The sequence below is a fragment of the Hyaena hyaena genome, unplaced genomic scaffold, assembly GCF_003009895.1.
Source record: "Hyaena hyaena isolate Hyena2069 unplaced genomic scaffold, ASM300989v1 scaffold_985, whole genome shotgun sequence".
NCBI classification, from domain to species: domain Eukaryota; kingdom Metazoa; phylum Chordata; class Mammalia; order Carnivora; family Hyaenidae; genus Hyaena; species Hyaena hyaena.
In genome coordinates this window covers 96,229-103,221 of record NW_024081619.1, presented here as the reverse complement: position 1 = coordinate 103,221, position 6,993 = coordinate 96,229, and the positions used below count along the sequence as shown (strand labels likewise).

The 6,993-nt window shown below is 39.7% G+C and overlaps 1 long non-coding RNA gene across 1 annotated transcript; it reads left to right on the top strand.

Moving 5' to 3' along the window:
• Window positions 1-1,853: 1,853 nt before the first annotated feature.
• On the top strand, window positions 1,854-6,770 carry LOC120223373. The gene is made up of 3 exons (XR_005526280.1): window positions 1,854-1,883; window positions 2,203-2,301; window positions 6,527-6,770. It is a non-coding gene; the product is annotated as an uncharacterized LOC120223373 (long non-coding RNA).
• The last annotated feature ends 223 nt before the right edge of the window (window positions 6,771-6,993 follow it).

Genomic DNA, 6,993 nt, shown 5'->3' with positions numbered 1-6,993 from the left:
CAAAACCCTTTAATTAAAGAATATACTCTGCAGTCGGCTCCTCTTTTTTGCAAGTGCCACATTCACCCTGTTGCTCGTTCCTATGGGGCTACACACACGCACATATGCCTATGCAGAAACCATCCTTGTTATCCCTTTTTCTACCATCTTGATCCCAACTATGATCATTGTTCATCTCTTTATTGCTGTAGCCTGACTCTAGTTGGCCTCTGTGCTTCTCATCCTACCTTCTATGTCCATTCTCCAAAAGAAGACATGTCAATACAGGTGTCTACTATGGTGACAACCTTCCACTGATTCCTCATCTCTCTCAGAATGTACACCTAAACCAGGACTGTGACTTTTACCCATTCATCAGTGTCCTGTCTGACTTTGCCTTTTACCCTCCCTCACCCCACTCTGGCCTCACTGGTGTCCTTCATGGATATCAGCTTCCTCACACTGCAGGATGTATGCACTTGTTCTTTTTTTCTGGAAAGCTCTTCCATAAATATATTTGCATGACTTGCTACCTCACCTCTTTCAAGTATTTTCTCAAAAGTTATTTCTCAGTGAGATTGCTTCTTTTTTTAAAAAATGTTTATTTATTTTTGAGAGAAAGAGAGAACAAACGAGAGGGGGTGGGAGGTAGGGGCAGAGAGGGAGACACAGAATCCAAGGCAGTCTCCAGATTCTCGGCTATAGGAGAGAACCTGATACGGGGCTCAAACTCATGAGCCACGAGATCATGATCTGAGCTGAAGTCTGACACGGCAGTGACTGAACCACCTAAGCACCCCTCAATGAGGTTACCTCTGACCACTCTGTTAAAGTCTGTAACTTCCTGGCCCTCCCTTCTCCTTTACTGCTTTCTTTTTCCTAGGGCTCTTTTTTTTGTACTAAATGATTTACTCATTTCTTTTGGTTTTTACTGTTTCATTCTTCACTTTAGCTTTAGCTCAACTAAAATGTAAAGAGGTTAGTACCCAAAATATATAAAGAAGTCCTAGAACTCAATAGCAACACACACTCACACACAGACACACAAACACACAATTTGATTAAAAACTAGGCAGAAGAGCTAAAGAGGCATTTTTTTCCCCAAAATATACAAATATCGTTTAGATACATGAAAAGGTGCTCAACATCACTAGTTACCAGGAAAATGCAAATCAAAACCACAGAGATATTACCTCACACCAATTAGGATGGCTACCACCAAAAAGACTAGAAATAAGTGGTGCCTGGATGACTCAGTCAGAAGAGCATGTGACTCTTAAACTTGGGGTCATGAGTTTGAGCTCCATGTCAGGTGTAGAGATTCCTTAAATAAATAAAGGTTTAAAAAAAAACTAAAAATAGTAAATGTTGGGGAAGATGTGGAGAAAGGGAACCATCATGCATTGGGGTGGGAATATAAATCAGTGCAGCCACTGTGTAAAACACTATAGAGGTTCCTCACAAAATTAAAAAAAAAAAAATAGAACTCCCATATGATCCAGTGATTTCACTTCTGAGTATGTATCCAAAGCAAATAAAAATGGTACCTTCAAGAGATATATAAACTCCCATGTTCACTGCAGTATTATTCACAACAGCCAAGACATGAAAACAACCTGAGGGTCTGTTGGCACATGAATGAAAAGCAGATGGATGGATATAGCAGATTATGCAGTCATGACAAAGAAAGACAGCCTGTCCTTTGTGACAACATGGTTGGTCTTTGAAGGCATTACCCTCAGAGAAATAAGTCTGTATGATATCACTTACACATAGAATCTACAGAAAGCTGACCTCACATAATACTAGAGGTCAGATACTAAAACAGTGGTTACCGAGGACTGGGGTTTGAGAGGAAGGAGGAGATGTTGGTCAAAGAGTTCAAATTTCCAGTTACAGAATGAGTAAGTTCTGGGGATCTAGAGTACAATATAGTGGTTTTAGTTAGTAATACCACATTATCCACTTCAACTTTGAAGTAAGTAGGAAAGAGTAGATCTTAAATGTTCTCTCTATGCGAAAGCAAAGGCAATTAGGTGATGCGATCGAGGTGTTAGCTAACGCTTTGGTTGTAATCATTTTACAGTTTATCAGTGTATCAAACCAACATGTCATACATCTTAAATGTACATGTGTTACCATATCAATTATAGTTCAATAAAACTGAAAAAAAAATTAAGTGAGTAATAGATTTTTTTAATTTTTTATTTTCTGATTAAACAGCCCCTGGAGGGAATACCAGGTGAGAAATTTGAGAGGCCTACATCAGGGCTATATTGCCTGTTAGCCAAGACTTAGCTCACTCATGAGGAAGCACTGCAGGTATGTGAAGTATTTTTTACAAAGTCTGTCCCCATTTCTATACATGTGTATGTACTATATCTGTGACATATGTGGAGAAAAGTACACTTGAGGCTTAGATGGAAAGGCAAATGACAGAGTACAAGTCAGGGTACTGCAGTAAAAATCCCATCCCCACACTATTTCATAAAGAAACTGTCTTTGATGAAAGCATTTTCATTTCTACTTGGGTCCTTTATTAAAGGGTAAATACCACTAGGAAAAAGGCAGTGTGCAACTAAGCTGCTATCTTAGGGAGTTTATTAAGTCCTTTCCTCTCTATCAGGAAGGAAGGGAGTATCCAAATCTGTTGGGGGGGGGGGGGCTAACAGAGGGTCCAGGGAGGGAAGGATGACGATCTGAAGGAAAGAGGCCTGGGTGAAGAGAGGTAGCTCTCAGTAGATCTATTTTATGTGTCAGTCCTGAGACTGAGACACTGGACTGATAGATATTGAATAGTGAAGCCTTACTGTGCACGTATTTCTTGCTGACTTCAGAATTCATAAGATTCTTTACTGACCAAAGTCAAGTTGACATGAAGGTTAATTATGTTTTGTGTTATCAAGCTGCCTATCTTTCCTTTGTTCTTTCTCTCTTTTGTCATAAACAATCATGCCACCAGAGAATACTGAAAATGAAAGGCAGTATAGCATGGTAGTTTTCAGTGCTAAGTAAGTTGGCCAAGTTGTCTGTATTCCTCAGTTCCCTCATCTGAAAAAAATCTAAGATAAAATTACTTACATCCTAGGGTTGTAGTGAGAATCACATGAGTTCTTAGAATACTGCCTGGCATGCAGAGAATGCTCAGTTAAGGTTTTGCTACTATTGGAGATATTTGCTTCATTTAATTCTATATCTTATCTTTTCCCCAACTGATCAGAAAGTCTTGATCTTTAAAAAACTTAAAAAACGCCCAGGGGGGTAGTTTCATATTTTGAAAAGTTTTACATATTTGCTTAATTAGGTAATAAAAAGCAAAACTGTATACTTTTTACTTTTTTTCTTTTCTTTTTTTTTTTTTTTTTTTTGAGAAAGAAAGCACACAAGTGGAGGAGAAGGGCAGAATGAGAGAGAGAATATCCCCATGGAGCCCAATAAGGGGCTTAATCCCATGACTCTGGGATTATGACCTGAGCCAATTCAAGAGTCAGATGCTCAACTGACTGAGCCACCTAGGTGCCCAAAATTGTTTAAATCGGAAAATTAAAGTGCCCCACCTTCTTCTTTTAATATCACATCTCAGATGTTACTAATATATAGTCACATATATTATATTAGTATTGCTCTTTCTTTTCCTGAATTGCTACCTTGCTCTTCACAATTTCTGGCTAGGAGCAACCATGAAATGAAATATAAAAACTGCTTATCTTACAACAAGCTAGCTTCATAAAAGATTTAAATCTCCAAAAGGCACACTTAGAACACACAGTGAAGTGCTTGGGTGCACATCTCTCCATTTGCAAACTCCCAGGTTGAGGTGAAAACAAAGGTATGTCTCATGCCAGCTGAGGCCAATAGTTTCAATCACAAACAGGAATAAAATATTCCCCAAATGGCACAGGCTAGATCCTGAAAAGACTGTGAACCAACAACAAAAAAGCTCAAATGCAAAGCCTAGGTCCTCGCCCTCCTATGTTTTTTCTTTTTTCTGTTTCTCCACCCCCAGACACATGTGAATCCAGGTGCACTCTGTTTAACATCAACTCCAAGGGCAGAAGCAGTTAGTGAGAGGGAGGCTGGGGCTGCTGGAATGGAGGAGGTGGGAAAGGAGGAGGCTGCCTGGGTTGCCGTGGCAATACAAAAGATACTGTCAAGGGGGAGGGATTTATATGCTGATGCTAATTGCATTTGCTAATTGCATCTATTGTGCTGACCTGCCCGCTTCCTCAGTTCATCACTCTGAGTCATTAAGCTGTTCCCAGAGCTTCTCTAAGCAGTGGGCCCCCTACCCATCTAATTTTATTCCCTCTTCCAGTCCGCAGGCTTAGTTACCAGAGTGCTACCTTTGGCAAGGCACTGGGGAAGGCTCTGTTGTAACTGATTATGCAAGGTTTTAGAAATCCTGTAAGAAAATATTTTCCTGCTGGAGTTTGCTGGAATATTGCTTTACTGCTCAACCACAGCATGGATTTACAACTAAAAAAAGCAGCTAAAAAACCAGAGAAAATAAATCTGAAAGAAACTTCCCACAGTGAAATGCAGGCTGCAAATGATTCACCAGAAAAAAAAAAAATACTGAGCAGTTCCCTGCGGAATCCAGTGTACCTTCAGTTGGAAAGGTGCCTGGATTTAGGGCTTTGAGATTTATTCCCTTACTCCCCCTAGTGGGAATTTGATTTAATTACAAGAATCAGAATGAGCACCTCTGAATACATAGACACCTGCTGTGAAATACTGCTTCCTTACAACCCCCTCATCACTGGCATGAAGTATTAGCTTCCATCACTTCATGTATGGAGTGAAAATCAACAAAGACGTACAAAGCATACAGTTTCAGTCGTGATGTGGACATGTTGATAAATTACACAATATATTTAAATATTTCAAAAGTAATACATACGAAATCTGTGCTAGAGTAAGTTGTGCAGACTAATGCTTTTCTTTCCAGGCATATTCAACTTTCCGACTGATCTCTCTTTACAAGCATGGCCTAAAAAATGGCAAAGTCTTTCGTCAGTCCATCTTTGCTTTTCTTAATTATTTTTATCCCTTTTGCTTTAACCCTTTGCTCTCCCAGGTTGTTGTGTCTCTACTAATTTTCTAAGTAAGATTTCTATTTTGTTCCAACTCTTGCATTTTAACAGCAGACCTCTTCTGATTTCTCACCTGATGTCTGTGTACTTCTCAAGCACTGACGCATTTTTCTGCTCAGAGCTCAAATTGGCTGCTGGAAGGCAGTAAAAGGCAGGTCAGGCCGTCTCTGGGCTGCTCAGTGTCCATCACTCTGTTCTGCATTCGGTCATAAAGTATGGCAGATTTATCTGAGCGGAGAAATTTTTCTATGGAAAAGCTTAGTCACTACATATTGAAAAAACAATCCCTGAAAAAGAACAGGGTCCACAGCATTCCTTGTCTTTGGTCTCACATCAGCATTTTTCCCTTTTATAAGCATATGGCATTCCTTGCAATCACAAGTGATGGTATGGGAAAAGAGAGAAGGAAAGAGGCTTTGGCTGGGATCCCTGAATATTATGATGGATTTGCTATAAATATATCTGAAGCCTAGGCCCTTTACAGGCTCTGTGATGCTGAAACCATATTAATTATTTTGCCTTTGTAAAGTGTCACAATACATAATGATATGGGCGGTTCACCATGCTAGAATTATAAAGGAGAGAATTTGTCACTTCAAAATATGCCCCGTTAGTATTAGGATTATCTTTGGCTGATTATTTCTAAGAAACACCAGAAATAGGAAAACCTCTGAAAGCTGAATAGAAGTTATTACCCTTTTGTAAGAGACATTTACATTTGTAAGGAATAAATCTCCATTTGTAAGGGTGTCTGCCTCTCTATACCAGGAAGAGAAGACTGACTCTAAATCAACAGAAAATTGTTTTAAATTAATTTATTTTTGAGAGAGAGAGAGAGAGAGAGAGCACAGCCAGAGAAGTGCAGAGAGATGAGGACAGAGAATCTGAAGCAGGCTCTGCGCTGACAGCAGAAAGCCCGGATGTGGGGCTCCACTACAGAAACCATAAAATCATGACCTGAGCTGAAGTCGGACACTTAACCAATTGAGCCACCTAGGTGCCCCTAAATCTCCAGAAATTATTTTCAGTGGTGAAGACTTGGATTTATTTGCATAAAATTTGCATAAAAACCTTAACCTTGTTTACTGTGCTTTTCCTAGTAACGTCCATAACTGGCCTCCTTCCTGCTCCCCCAACCTTCAACATCTTTTGTCTTCAGTTGGAGATGTTAGTTAAGGTGGTAGCTTGGGCCATTTCTGGGAGTTACTACTCAGTTTTCCTGGATATCTACCATGTATAATGGAGATATGCATGTTATTAGATTTCTATTTATTTTTCTCCTGTTAATGTGCCTTTTATTACAAGGAGGTCTCTAGTCCAGAACCCAGACAAGTGGAGAAAAAAATTATTTTTTCTCACTTGCAATTGCAAAGCCTTTACCATTAGATTCCAGTACAGGTCCTGAATCCTGGCTTCTCTATATGTTTGTTTTCTTACTGAAACAAAACTTGAAGAGGATTGTGAGGACCTTCCATCGTGTTCCAAGTCTACAAAATGCCTGAGACATGTTCACCAGGAATCTATGTGTGTGAGTGATATAAGAAGACCCTCCTGGATGAAACATGTGTCTGAACCAGATCAAAGCCTCAATTAGCAGAAGGATAGAGTGGTTCTGAGAAAATCACAGAACAGTCACTGCATTGGGGCTTCATGGATCTGTGCCCGAACCCTAAGAGAGGTGGCCACCTCTATTCTTTAAAAGGCATAAAGAAATAAGTAATTGAACATAATCTTTTCTAAAAAATCTGCAGAGTGCTGGTCTACAAGATATCATTTTCATTACCAGGTGTGATTCAAGAGAGAATGAGGACCCTTTTCTCTTTTCTGGATATAACTCAACAGAGGGGGTCCACACAAAATGTTTGAAAACACTCAACACTTCAAGAGCGCCAGAAGCACGTAGGGTGGCAGAGATGGGCAG